We start from the raw sequence: 15342 nt of genomic DNA on the forward strand, positions 1-15342 counted from the left end.
GCATTCTGATTTTCAGTATATCACTCTATTTATTGGAATTCATCACTCTCACAATGGGGACAAGGTTTCTGGGTCGTTTGTAAGTAAAAAACAAATCACAACACTTTCTTTTGGGGAGGTGCAGAGACAGGGGTAGGGGACAAAAGACTGATGCTTCAAAGTCTGATAAAGCTGTTCGCTCTCATAGTCTCACTTGGACTTCTGACAACAGTTCTGAAACAGCCTTAAATGAAAAACATGAATTTCATCAATAAAAATTACTATTTTCCTGTCTCTCTTACTCTAGTTTTTATATAGTATTGCTCAGGGAAAAAAACAAAACAAAATATTTTTAATATTTTCTTTCTTTTTTAATTAAATATTATTCTGAACTTCAGAAAAACAGAATTAAGTAGCCATTTCTATATGCATAGTAAAAAAAGAAAAGCTATTGTAGATTAAACTTCAGATCTCTATTATGTACAAATTGCTTTTTTTTTTAAGTTTTCTAATAAATTCATACCATGACTGTCAATGCTCTTCTATTTGTGTTTCTTTGTGTACTTAATACTGTCTCTTCTCTGCAGAAAAAAAAAAAATGTCTCACTGACCTCCTTTTTTTCTTCGATTTTTCTTTTTTTTCTTCCATTTCCCGCCCTATCCCTATCTCCTCTCTCTGTCTCATCTATCTCCAAAGTAGGGGGAGGGAAAGAAAAGTAAAACAAATTTAAAATATCCCTTGATTATGAAATGGATAAGCAAATTTTGGGATATGGTAATAGACTAATATTACTGCACAATGGAAAATAATGCTTATGATGAATTCAAAGATAAAAAAGACAGGTGAATTAGTGCTGAAGGAAGTAATCAGAATCAGGAAAACAATATACATAATTATTACAAAAATTAAAATGGAAATGTCAGCAAAAAATTCTTTAAAAAGAATATTATCCAGCTATAATGATAAATCTTGACCCTGAAAAATAAAATTCATTCCTCTCCCTTTTCAGAGGTGGGGAGCTATGGGTATGGAAAATTGAATATATTGTCATATTTGTCATGTTGATAAATTTTGATGAACCACTTAAAAAATCTTTGTTACAAGCGTTTGAGGTCAAATTTGTTATAAGGAATGTATTCATAAATGAAGGAGATATAGAAGAAAAAGATATTTTTAATTGTAAAGAAAAACAAAAATTTGAGTGCAATACATAAATTGCAAGTTTGGAATTTCAAGTAGGATTCCAAAAGTATTTTGGACAGAAACATTAGTGTCAGAAACAATAATTAGCATCTGAAGGTAACTACTTTGAAGGTAACAACACGTACTTAAATGCAACACTTTGGTAGGAAAGAGAGGCAAAAGGTAGGTGTTTCACATTCCTTATCCACAGGGACCTTACATTTTACTTGGGGGAGACAAGGCATAAATAGAGAAGTAAAATTAAATATATACCCCCACAAATAAAAAGCATTTTTCTTGGTGGAGATGGAAGGAGAATGAATAATTAGGAAAGGCCTACAAAGGCCATTTCTAGGAAAAGGAACATGAAATGAATTTTGAAAGGAGATATACATTCCAAGAAGCAAAGAAAAGGAAGTTTTACATTCTAGTCTAATATAGAATATTTATATATTCCACAAATTAGAATTTATATTTTAATCCGAGAATTACATTCTAATGTGTATTTCTATATTTTCAAGAATAGGGGACAGCTTGTGTAAATGCATGAAAACAAGAGAAAAAATAGTAAGAAAAATTGTAATTGTAATTATTTGTTGTTGTTCAGTCACAGCTGACTCTTTGTAACCTGATTTGGGGTTTCCTTGGCAAAGATATTGAAGTGGTTTGCCATTTCCTTCTCCAGTTCATTTTATAGATGAGGAAAGTGAGGCAAAGTTAAGTGATTTGCCCAGGGTCACAAAGCTAGGAAGTATCTGAGGCTAGATTTGAATTCAGGAAGAAGATACTTTTTGATTCCAAGTCTGGCACTCTATCCACTGCATCACCCAGCTGCCCAGTTGTAATTATAATAGTAGCTATTTACATAGCACTTCCTATGTGCCAGGCACTGTGCTAAGTGATTTACAATTTTTAATCTCATTTGATCTTTACAATAACCTTAGGAGGCAGGTGCTATTATCATCTTCATTTTACAAATGAGGAAACAGAGGCAAACAGAGGTCCAGTGACTTGCCCAAGGTTGCATAGCTAGTAAGTGTCTGAGGCCAAATTTGAACTCAGGTTTTCCTGGCTTTCAGTCTGGTGCTGTCTCTTCATAGTGTGTGTTTGCCCTTCGTGGCCAAAGACCGTGCCATCAGAGAAATGATGACATGACTTGCACTTCACTTTGTTTTGAGTGAGGGAGGGCTGTGCAGGTCACCAGCCTTACTTCTCCTCCAGAGCCATCTGAATCCAGATATTCATCAAGATGACTGGAGATGACCTAGGATGAAACAATTGGGATTAAGTGACTTGCCCAAATTCACATAGTTAGGGAGTGTCAAGTGTCCGAGGTGAGATTTGAACTCAGGTCCTCCTGACTCCTGCACTGGTGTTGTATCCACTGTACCACCTAGCTGCCCACAGTTTTCCTCATAGTCCAATCTGGCTGGAGCACAGTATATGTGAGGTACAGTGATCTTGATTGATTGAAAGGTATTCTAGAAGGCTTTTGGATGTGAAATGGAGGAATTTGTTTCTCCTAGGAATACTGGGGAACCATTGAAGCTTCTGGAATAAGGAAAGAGCATAGTCATCATACCTGTGCTTTAGGAATATGGAGTCTGGGGAGGATGTACTGTAGAGAGGAGAGACTGGATGCAAGGAGACTAATTAGGAGGTTATTGTAAAAGTTAAAGTGAAGGTAATAAACAAATATTCAAATGGATTTTTGATCTTGTAGATTTGGATGTTAATTCCAAATATATAGATCACAATCCATCCATGCAAGCCCATTAGTGTGGTGCTTTTTATCTAATTTCTGCTAGACATTTGCCCCCAAGAGATCGACCCATTGTGCCAGGGGCCATATTTGTTTTCTCCTGACATTTAGAGACATCAGATGAGCTACATAAGGCTGTCAACCAGCCACCACTCTGCCTTGCCATCTGACTAACCACCTTTTTTGATCATATATTTCTTTGAGGAAATCCTTTACTCCATTTTTTCATTGTAATTCTCTGCTGTGTGTTGCAGCTTGTTCATGTCCAACATGCACTTTTGCATTGTCCTCCGAGTAATACTGACTTTTAATTCTGTACAGACTATAGTGTTTTGTGTCCTGTTGTAACAAAACACTAGTAAAAAATTAGTATTAAAAATATTTTGTTGCTGGGAGGAATTTGGAGTTATTAAAGAACCTTTATAATTTCCCAAAGGCAATCCATGCCTTTCTGCTTCTCCTGTTTGATTGTGGGTCCAAATCTTTTTTTTCTTTAGTCTGTAGTTTCTCTACAAGTTTTATGTGATGTGCTGATAGATAAGCTATGGAGCTGCATATCATTGTCTAGATCCTAATATGCATTTATTATACACCTTGTTTGTTCTCTTTGGCTGCCTAGGCCAAATTCTTTGGATCATTGCAGAACTCATTCAGAAGGCTCTGGGATTCAGAAGCTTGTAGCACAACATCATTCAAAACTTCAAGATCTGGAAAACTTTTTCCATCTGCAAAGAAACTCTTCTCAAATTGAAATATGTGTTTCATTTACTCCATCACGGTAGTTAATATCTTGGGTACACATCTTATTTAATCACTTGCCTGATGTTTAGGATTAGAGGGCTGTCAAACAAGATTTTTTCAGGCGTTATAATTTTCTAGGAATCTTGAATAATTTTGAACTTTGTTTTGGACACACCAAATGAGAGAGAACCTTCAAGGTTCCTATATAGGTCACCATTACTAAAGTGTTTTCCTGAGGTTTCTCCCTGGTTCTAGGAATGTGAGCTCTTCTATTTAACCGGTATCACCATTAATAAAAGTTGTTTTTGTTATTCTGCTATGTTTGTCAGTGTTGCAGAACTCCCATGATTCAAATTCAGTTCATCCATAGGCTATTGTGCATAGTAATATCTTCATATCTTCAATCCAATTTATGTACACTCATTTTGTATTTAAGTGGTCGGCATTATTTGCCCTGAAGCAATTCTAGCAAGTAAAATATTAATATATCATTTTTTCTGATGAATGTGATTTGCCACTTTCTAGATTCATTGTCATCCATTTTACCATTACATAGGTATACATTAAAACTGAATTTGTAAATGTGCTAATTGCCTTAAATGTGATCTTTCTTTTTAAGTTTTTACTTCAGGATTCTAGTCAGTCTCTTAACATACAAAACTTTAATTTGTTTTTCAATAGCTTTATACTCTTGTGTCTTGTCTGGAGGAGTCCGAGATAAACATTGACTTCATCCATTGATTTAATTCGATTGCTGAATTCAAGTTCAAAGTCTTCAGTCTATTTTTATTCAATCAATTATTCAACAGACATTTACTATGTCTGCACCTACCCCATGCCAGGCACTGTACTGGTGATACAGATAGAAAAGCAAAACAATTCCCACTATCAAGAAGCTTACATTCTGTTGGGGAGAAGCAGTATCTGTATATAAGTATGAATATTCATAAAGGTACACAGATGTAGTGATACATATAGCCATACATATGGATAGACTGATAAATGTTAGACATTCTTACGTATATATGCATATATACCTAATTATATGCATACCTACATAGATCTACACATTTACAGAATACGTATATAATAATTATAAGATTGTTTAGGGGAGGAGGCACAAACAGTTGCAGGGGATCAGGAAAGACTCTTTCTGTTGTATACCTTTCTATACACCTTCTATAGGATATAGAAGGCAGTACCTAAGCTGAGTCTTGAATAAATAAAAGGATTCCATGAAGCAGAGGGAAGGAGAGAGACAGCATAGGTGACAGCCAGTGTAAAGACACAGACACAGGAGATAGAGGACCAAGGGTAAGGAACCCAGGGAGAAAACGATTTGGTTGAGCTAGAAAGTGTGTGTGGGGGAATAGGAGAAAATTAAACTGGAAAAGAAGCCTGGAGAAAGCTTGTAAAAAAAAGAATTAAAAGCCAAAAAAGAGGGATTTATGTTTTGCTTCAGAAGAAATAAATAGCGAATGGAGTTTATTGAGCAGAGGATTATCATTGATCTCCACCTATGCAAATCCCCTTTGACAGTTGTGTGGAGAATGAATTGAAGAGTGGAGAGAAGTTATCTAAGACAACTAAAGCAGCCATTATAATAATCCCAGGTAAGAGGTGATGAGGGATGCAGGTCTGAAGTAAGTCATTGGCTTTGTGAGTAGTGAAAAGTGAATGGAGGTGAAAGATTTTGTAGAATTGAGCAACTGATAACATATGCAGGATGAGGCAAACAGAAGAATCAAGGATAATGCTTGAGGTTGCAAATCTGGGAGACTGGAAGAATAGTGATGATGTTAACAGAAATTCGGAAGTTCAGACAAGGTTGTGACCTTGAGGTAAAGAGAGTGAATTCCATTTTGGATGTGCTGAGCTTAGGATGTCTATCAGACACATATTTTGACATGCCCAGGTGGTCCTAGATGATAAGTGAGATTAAAACTCAGAAGAGGGACTGGGGTGAGTATATAGATCTGGGAGTCATCTGCATAGGGTGGAAGGGCAGCTAGGTGGTACAGTGGATAGAGTACCAGTGCAGGAGTCAGGAGGACCTGAGTTCAAATCTCACCTCAGACACTTGACACTCACTAGCTGTGTGATCTTGGACAAGTCACTTAACCCCACTTGCCTCATCCTGGGTCTTCTCCAATCATCCTGATGAATATCTGGTCACTGGATTTAGATGGCTCTGGAGGAGAAAAGTGAGGCTGGTGACCTGCACAGCCCTCCCTCACTCAAAACAAAGTCAAGTGCAAGTCATGTCATTATTTCTCTGATGGCATGGTCTTCTTCAGCAATGAAGGATGAACACACATGCTTAGGATGGATAATTAAGTCCATGAGTTCACCAGATGAAAGAACGTTGAGAGACAGGACAGAGACTTGGAGTCCACTGATAGTTATGATCTCTATTCTTTTAAGTCTTATTAAACATTTCCATCCAACATGATAAAGGACTCCCCACACACATGCCAGGTTATAGCCCAAGTAGCCTATTTTCTGTTTGCTATCTAATATATCTAATGCCATCATTCTCCTTAATACCTGTTCTCCATTATTAGAAAAAAAAAAAACCTTCCTCATCTCTACATCTTGGAACTTCTGGCTTCCTTCAAGATACATCATTAATGACACCTCCAACAAGAAGATTTTGCAGAGTATTGGCCGTTGGTTCTCCCATCCCAGGAAAATCACTCCTTGAACAGAGGAAACAAAGTTAAGAAAAACAAACAATACTGTGATGGAAACTACCAAAGAGGAGTTCCAAAAGTAATTTGAAAAATAAAAAGCAACCCCTTTCCAAAATGCTTCATGTTTTAAAAATATTTTGAAATCACTTATTGTTTTACATGTAATTTATCCTCTCTCCTTCCCCTCCCCCCTCTACTTTTCCCTCCATCCTCACAAGGACATTTTTGACTTTGTTTTATAGCCCACTGAAGCCCAAGAAGGTGATGTTTATTCTTGAGACAATAGGGAGCCACAGAAATTTTTTGAGCAAAAGAGTGACAGGGTTAGACCTATGTTTTCCAGATCTCCACTTGGCAGCTATGTGGAGAATGGATTTGAGAGGGAAGAAACTAGATTCAGGGAGGAGACTAGTACAGTATTCTTGATAAGATTCAATCTAAATTAGGGTTCTTGTGTTTTGATAGGCAGGGTACATATTATTGTAATTATTATTGTTCCCTTTTTACAAATGAAGAATTAGGCACAGGGAAGTTGTGCAGCTAATAGGTATCAGAGCTGGGAATTGAAGCCTGAGTCTTCTGACTCCAAGACTGATATTTTTGTACTTTACTTATGCTTCTTTTTTTATGATGGGAGAGGTTTGAATCATGGGAACTGATGCATTCTCGCAAAAAGAATGAAACAAACTTTTCCCTTGAACCTCATGTAGATCTTTAACTTGCAACTTTAATACATTTCTGCAATGATTGGGTCCTCTAGGCAAATAATTTCCTCATCTATATAACTAGCCTTCATGTCTCACCAGTCTGACATGTCCTATTTCCCACTGGTTATCCCAACTTCATTGTTCTATAGTCATCTCAAACTAATCACACCCAAAACAGAACTCATCTTCCTTCCCCAATCCAAACTTCCTTCTATATTTCATATGATTATTGAGGGCTCCACAATTCTTCCAATCGCCAGGTTTTACAACCTAGGAGTCATCCTCAACTCTTCACCCTCCTTTACTTCCCACATCCAATCAGTTGCCAAACTTTGGGCTCAGATCTAGTATCACATCAAATATCAAAAAAAAAAAAAAAACAAAAAACAAAAAAAAAAACCTAAACAAACTCTTTTCAGTTTATTGTTATGTATTGGTTATCTCACACCTCTACCCCCAAAATTACTCCCTATTTTAAAAATAAATATTTTTATTTCACTTATCTGTAGACATGCAATTTCCCTTCTGTAGGATATAAAACCCTTAAGGGCAGAGGTTGAGGAATTAGTTCAATGCCTGCCACCTAAGCATTTAAGAAATTATTCCTGAATTGAATTAAAGTGAAAATAATAATGTGTATATTAGGAATTCCTTTTATGTGACTTATGTTCCCTATTTACACAAGCTCCATGAGGGTAGGAACCATAACTTAATGCAAAGTTTTTCAAACTGAGAGGTATCCCCCTTTGGAATGTGCTTGGCTGGAAACCCTCTCTGGAAGAGCATGAAACAATGACCAAAATAAAAAATAATTGGAAATTTCAAGTGCAACTCATGATTTTTTCAATGAAAAAAGGTCAAATAAAAATCAACAAAAGTAAGACTAATGTAGTGAATTTGCTCTGACAGCTAATACAGCACAGTACTTATTTAAAATGGTATGTGCATATGGGGTCAAATTTGAGTTGGTGCATATCGAATCTCAATGTAGGCACCATCTGCCATCATCACTGTCAATCAGAGTAAACTCTGACAAAGCTGAGTTGTGTCATACTGATGCTTGCTGCATTTGAATGTAAAGGGAGTAAACTCCAAGTTAAACAATCTTTTTGTGGAAGTTAATAGTACCATAATGTCTGTTACACTTCCCAACTTTCTTCATTTTGGTCAGTAGGACAGACTAAGCTGATTTCCAGAATAACTGAAACTTTAAAGAATTTAAGCAACTAGAAAATAGTTACAGATAATTGAATGAATTTTTTTAAACTAAATTTGTCTTAAATGTCTATTTTAAAAATAAAATAACATCCCTTTGTAAAAGATATCTGATTTAACCAGTTTGAAGAGAAAATCCACTGCAGCAACTGAAACTAATAGAAGAAAAGACAAGAAAGACAGTTTAAGTAGGAGAAATACAGAAAAACAAAGTAAAAATTCAAAATCTAGAAAATATAATCCATTATATTTATCATGGAGATTCACAAGTTCATGGAAAGGAAAAAGTGCTATTTAAAATTTTTATAAATACATTAGCTACACATAAAAACAAAGTCCAATAAATTGAAACAATATATTGAGAGTACACATGAAGGATACCATCAAAAGAGAATTTTTTCCAGATAAAATGCTTCTTTTAATGAGCAAAATCAAGCTTAAAATAAACATCTGTGACGTCACAAAAGGATGTTGTATGAGGCTGCTAATAATATTGCTAAATGTAAAAAGCCTCATTTGATAAATGTTGGTGCTACCTGTAGTTACTAATACGATCTAAATGATGCTTAGTTAATTACATGAAAACCTGTTTTTCTTGGCTCCACTTGTAAAAAATATAGTGGGGGGAAAAGTATTGCCCATATGTCTGAAAACCTCTGGGATAAATTAATAGAGAAATGAAAATCTTGCCATTTTGCCTAACGTCAATTAAATTATTTTTCCCCATTCTAGTATCAAAATAATTCTGGAAGGAAATAGGAAATTTTAAAGTTGGCAGGGAGTATAAGACTTCTCAGAAAAAATGCTCAGTGTCTCACCATTCTTTTTAGGGAGGTTTCATTTTGAAGAAAGGGGCATGGATTCTAATCCTAAATAAAGTTTCCCTTCCTTATTCACTACATCTCACTAGGGCCAATTCTTCATAGATATATTATTAAATGACTTTGTTCCTAGAGATATTAGTAGATCTAAGAATTAGAACTCATTTTAGTTAGTCTAAATGGAAGTTTCAGGGTTAATTGAAATCACATTTGCTTTTAAATCAGTAATTAGAAGAAAGAAAAAACAAATAAATAAAACATAAAATAGCCACAGTCTAACTTGTGGTACCTTGACTCCGACATAGTGATGCCATTTCGGTCCTTTTTGAGCATGAAGGACAGCAGACAGAAGAAATAAAACATAATGTGCTCAGATCTGACTAGTCTCTCACTTCCTCTCAGTTCTGCTTTACCCCTTTCTGTTCCACCCATTCAACAAGCTCCTCCCAATACAGATTTATGTGACTCAGGCAGTTCACATGGGCCTATTAATGGATGAGAAAGATCTTCCCTTTATGCAAAAATACATCCTGTGACCTTAATAGATATTTCTTCCAGAGATTGGGTCTGTATAGGTAAGTGAAGTACAATCTTCACCTTCAGCCTTAGCCTTAAATGGTGCTTTGTGTTCCAATAGCTTGATAATCCTTCTGTTGACTCTATCGGCCTTGAGCAATTCTTTTTTGGGGGCAGGGGAGGGAATGAAATGGAGGTAAGTCAGGAGATATCAGTGTCTATATCAGAATGAAACTCCAGAAAGTCCAGAAATCCCAGATTTATGGTTCTGTGATTCAGCCAGGAGGTGGGGGGAGGGGGGGGATAGAAAAAAAAGTCTTGAAGTCAGTTTGTGAGAAACCATTGATCTAAAAATGGGAGAAGTGAAAGAGCAAGGGTTAAGAGTTCTTAAACCATAGCACAGTCACCAAGATGGCAAGAAATGGAATGCAACTAAATTCATCCAGTTTTATTAAGTTTCTGTTGTCTACACAGCACCCTGCAGAAGTGGGAAAGGAAGAGGAAAGGTTCAGGGAAACTAGCTTCCATTCTGTGAAATGCTTATGAAACTTGTTCTTTTGCTGTTGTCTGACCCTTTTGTAGGCTTTGAGTGAGCTCTCTGAAGCAGCAATTGTTTTGCCTTTATGGTGCTGGCACTTAGCACAGTGCCTGGGATATAGTAGATCATTGACTCAGTATAGGGGAAGCAGATTAGTTGCACAATATTGCTTTCCAAACTATATATTTATACTGAATTTATCCTGTAGATATTAAAAACTATAAAGTGAATTAAAAACAATAAAAACAGATTAGCTTCTAACAGAATTGAAAGAACTATAATTTGTGATCAGAATAGTAAAGATATTGCATATATATGTATATATACACATATATGTTCTTCCTAATGAATAACTGATAACAAAAATATCTTGTAATTTTCCCTGTACCAATGGTGAGGAAGGAGATTTTACAGGAATTCAATACAGAGATTGTACCTTGCACTCTGGTTAAGCTGGATCAAAGGAAAAAAAAACAAAAACAAGGGTTGCAAACTCTGAGGACTCTAGGATACTTAGGTTGATGGTTCTTTGTTTCCCACCTGAATATGTCAACCTCAAGATTTTAAGGAGGAAATGAGCTATAAATGTTAGTGTCTAAGAAGTAGAAAAAGAAGAATCTGTTATAAACCTTAGTAATGCTTTGAGATTCATAGCTGAAAGATCATTAAACACAAAGTCCTCATTATGCTTATTATTCATCCAAGGACCCATTCTAGGCATTGAGCAGACTTATTACAAAGAATAAATCTCTGAAATACAATTATCCAACCAAACTCTTGAAAAATGGCTCCTTGAAGTTCATTATTACCTGGCTGTACTTTAGTAGTATTTCCTAGTGGGTCTTAAAACACGACTCTTGGTTAAAGAGTTATTTAGTAGGCTCTTGGTTATTGAATTAAAAAAAAAAAAAAGAGGAATACACCCCAAGTTTCTTTGGTTCTTCATAAAGAGGTGGAAAGATTTTCTTTGCTTTCTTTCTTTCTATTTAAATAGAGAATGTGTCTTGAGGCATGAAAAGAGGTGCCCATCCTGAGATTGGCCCACCCTTCCAAGTCCTACTGTTAGCGGGGTAAACAGCTGTAAACTCTAATTATATAGGACATTTATAAGGATCAGTGCTTATATCTGCACGGAGTTCACCTGAGCCCTTTTTATGTCTTACTCTCTGCTTGTAGAACTTGTTTGTCTGTGTTTTACATAAACTACTTGATAAAATCAATGTGTGGGGGAGGCAGGGACAGATGTCATTGCAATTTCATTTTTAATTATCCCTGAAATGCCTGTACTGTGCCTCGGCTCCCACCTGGTGTTCAGACTTCGGAGTACACTTGACCAATAGGGGAGGCTTGCTGTGTGCATGCAAAGACTATATCCCAGCTGGTATCTGGCCCTATTTTTCAATATACTGAAGTCCAATCCAATAAGCACTGCCAATTGCAGAAGGGGGATGGGAGACAATGAAGACAGAAGGGGAAAAAAATCACTTTTGCCTTCAAGGGGCTTAGATTCTGGGAGAATTAGAACAGGCAAAACCAATGAACAAGAAAACAAATAATTCTATACATTGCAATATGAGGCGCTATTGAGTCCTCCCAACTAGTCAGATCTAGGAAGGAGGAGGAGGCTTCTGGTCTGAGCCTTGAAAGAACCAATGAGTCTATCTCATCTATTTTTCTATTCCCCTTTCTCTTCCATAGAAGCAACAAGGTGGAGCTATGGATAGAGTGCTGAGCCTGGAACCAGGAAGTCCTGAGCAAAAATTCGGTCTCAGACACTTAGCATTGTGTCACCCTGGGCAAGTCACTTATCCTCAGTCTGTCTCAAATAGGAAAATGGAAATGATCATGGCGCCTCCCTCCCAGGGGTGTTGAGAGCATCACATGAGATAATATTTAGAAAGTGCTCAGCATGTTGTATAACGAATGCTTATTTCCTTTTTGCTCCCTCCCTCCCGCCTTTCCTTCCTTCCTTCCTCCCTCCCTCCCTCCCTCCCTCCCTTCCTTCCTTCCTTCCTTCCTTCCTTCCTTCCTTCCTTCCTTCCTTCCTTCCTTCCTTCATCCCTTGCAATTGTACACAGTGCTCAGGACAAACTGCTGGTAAATCATCATGGAAATAATAGGGTCTGCACTGGAAATGTGTATCTGACCAGAAAGGAAATACTGGCACAAGTGAGGATAACCCTGAAACTTTTCTTGACGCTAGCAGCATCTCCTTATATTAAAGAAGGGGGAGGTTGCTATTGGGAAGGGGATATTAACCTTCTCCCTACCCCGCTACACTTTTTGTTTGGGTTAAAAGCATAGCTTGTGGCCATTTATTCTAGTTTGCTTTGGGGAGATTTCATTATTCCAATTCTCCAGGACTCCAAACCCTCTGTAGTTACCTATTTACTCCAGGGTCCTAATCCTTATCACTAAAACAGTGAAGGTGAGGACACAGCCATCTGCCCTGGGGAAACAACATAAAAAAAAAAAAAAGTCTTTAAAGGAATGTCTAACCTGTGTAAACAATGCAGTTTGTCGCCTTGTTAAGCTTTCCAGGTAGCAAAGCTATCACACCGGGTAATTTAATGAGGTGATAATGGGCGAGGAGCAACCCGAGTTAGAGTGATTCCCTCTGTTTACCGAGATTTAAAGAGGCTTAGCTAATCAAAGCTTGTTCTCTTTCTCTTGCAGACTGGATTTTAATCCATCAGTACTGAGCATAAACAGCAGAAATGGGTATCTCTTCAAAGATCACGTGAATTTTCCCATCATTTTCCCACAGGTGTAGCAGTGCCTCCTCGTTCCTGAAGGCACACAAAAGAGAGTGGTCCTCTGGCTGCATGTAAACTCTTTGAGGTATGGGACCATTGCATTTTTTTCCTTTATGTCTCCAGAACCTATCATTGAGCCAGGCACACAGTAGGTGATTAATAAATGCATATTGAATGTATTTGTGCAGGAACAAAAGAAGAATATATTTCTGTGGTTGGTAGGCTCAAGGAAGGTGAATTGGCAAAGGCCTTTTCCAAGTTTTGTTAATGACCTTCAATTTACCTCACAAGATGCCATTTTTACGTGAAAGTTCTCATTCTTCATTCAGCCACTCTGGCATAGGAGCCAATAAGGAAAAACAAGTATATGCCCAACCATGGGAGCAAAGTAATGTGAATACCCATGACAGAATAATCCCAGTCCTACAGATACAAAGAATGGTGGACATCCCTGGTAGTTCTATCCCTCTCTCTACCTTTCTATCTTCCCTTTTTTTCTCATTACTTGGGGAAAAAATGTTGTTTTTTAATGCCTAAAGTTGTAGTAGTTGTTTCTAGATATTTCTAATGAATCGAATAAAAATGTTTTGACTTAAAAAAAAAACTTCCAAAATAGAATGCAATGGGAAGATTGATTGATTAAAATTACTTTCAAAACTTCAAATGACTTTTATAACTACTAAATTGTATATACAATACTAAATCAGGTTAACAGTTTATTGATGGCATTTACTGCACTCAGCTGTTCTTGACACACGGTCTTCATTGCAGCAAGTAGCAACGGAAAGATTAATGGATAAATGAGATGTTTCTTTACAAAAAAGAGGCAGTCTAATAGTGTGATGGTACCAAACTCAGTTTCATGGACCCATTTTCCCAAATTCAATAGGTATCAAGTTGAATCTCTGACAGAGTAGTTTTTACTCTATTTAAAGTCAGAGATGCTACATGGGAATGATTGGCTTATTGGCTTTGAAGTCAGTTTCTCTTTTGCTCATTTCAATACAGAAAATATGTAAAGATAAAATGCCTTCTTTTTCTTTTCTTCCCAGCATTCATGTTCTGCTGTGGTTGGGATTTGAAGTATTGGTGACTTTAAGATGAAAATCAAAAAATCATTAAATGATGTTAGAGACAGCAGGAAGTGTGTCAGAATCATAGGACATCTTGCTGCATTTTATATTATTTCATTATCTAAATCAGTGGGTAATGGTTTCTTGTATATCAAAGCTAGTAATTATTTTTCAGGGAGACTCAACCATGGCATAGGAGTAGGAGTCTTGGGAGGGTGTCAATAAAAGGGGTAGGGTTTTGCAGAAAAATGGAGAAATTTGCCCAAAGAGCAATTATGTAAATAAAATATGCTCCAGGCTAGAATAATTTGAATGTCACCCACTGACAGAAATGGCCCCAGGCACAAGTAATATAAGCATTCACTTAGGGAGGTGAAACTGGAGGGGGCAAATAGTAAAAAAAAAAAAAAAAAGAAATTAAAAATGCTGATTTATTTTGCTGACTATAAGATGTTTCTAGGTTTTTCTTTTTTTTTTTTTTTCTTTTCTTTTGACTTATTGCAAAGTGGTATGGGGTTCAATACACTTGCGTCCTTTCCCTAATCTTTCTCACACTTTCCCCTCCCACTTTAAAGAGAAGAGGGTTTAAGCCCTGCAGATCTTTCCCTAATTCCCTTACACCTCACACCTGGATGAGAGTAATAGCCTCCTAGCTAGTCTGTAGACATGGTCCATTCCCTTCCATCTATCAGTCCAGTACACTTCCAGATTAATTTTCCTCTTTGCATCATCGTGTCATCTTTTCCTAAAACCCTCTGATAGCTCCCTATTGCCTACATAATAAGAGTTCCTCATTTGGGAATTCTAAGATTTTCCCATTCTACCTCTCCAGACTCCTCACTACTGTAACACCTAGACTCTTAGCCATTCTTCCAGGCCCAATTCAAATCCTACCTATTCCAGGACACAGTGATCTTAATTTTTTTTTTTTTTTTAACTTCAACACTAGAAGGGACCACAGAGGTCAACACTCTCATTTTCCAGAGGAGGAAAGTAAAACCTACCTAAGGAAGTTAAGTGATTGTCTCAGGGTCATACAGGTAACAAGTCTCAGAGCTGAAACTCAGATCCTCCAACAACAGAGGCAGGTTTTTGTTTGTTTGTTTTGTTTTGCTTTCCCCTCGATTCCATGCTGTCTGACACTAATCTATTAAATTTGGTTGTTATTTGTAGGTTTTACAGGGTATGCATTATCACCCCAACTAGTCTTTCCTTTTAAATATGTCATGTCATCTAAAGGTCAGCATACTAGACATACATAAAGTGCTCAATAAATAAATGAATCAATTAATTTCCACATCTTCCACATTTCTATTATAGCCAATAGTGAAATCTTAAAGGGGATTCATTTAAAAAAG

At 36.7% G+C, this 15342-nt stretch overlaps 2 long non-coding RNA genes across 3 annotated transcripts in view; one reads left to right on the plus strand and one right to left on the minus strand.

Annotated features, from left to right (window-relative positions):
* LOC140501574 (uncharacterized) overlaps positions 1-9533 on the minus strand; it is a 43737-nt gene extending 34204 nt beyond the window's left edge. For both annotated transcript variants that reach the window (XR_011966242.1, XR_011966243.1), the window contains exon 1: positions 9391-9533. This is a non-coding gene — a long non-coding RNA (uncharacterized lncRNA). The remainder of the gene's footprint in view (positions 1-9390) is intronic.
* A 64-nt stretch (positions 9534-9597) lies between these two features.
* LOC140501575 (uncharacterized) overlaps positions 9598-15342 on the plus strand; it is a 66677-nt gene continuing 60932 nt past the window's right edge. Inside the window, exons 1-2 of the long non-coding RNA XR_011966244.1 lie at positions 9598-9676; positions 12832-12996. This is a non-coding gene — a long non-coding RNA (uncharacterized lncRNA). The remainder of the gene's footprint in view (positions 9677-12831; positions 12997-15342) is intronic.

The sequence above is a fragment of the Notamacropus eugenii genome, chromosome 4, assembly GCF_028372415.1.
Source record: "Notamacropus eugenii isolate mMacEug1 chromosome 4, mMacEug1.pri_v2, whole genome shotgun sequence".
Classification (NCBI taxonomy): Eukaryota; Metazoa; Chordata; class Mammalia; order Diprotodontia; family Macropodidae; genus Notamacropus; species Notamacropus eugenii.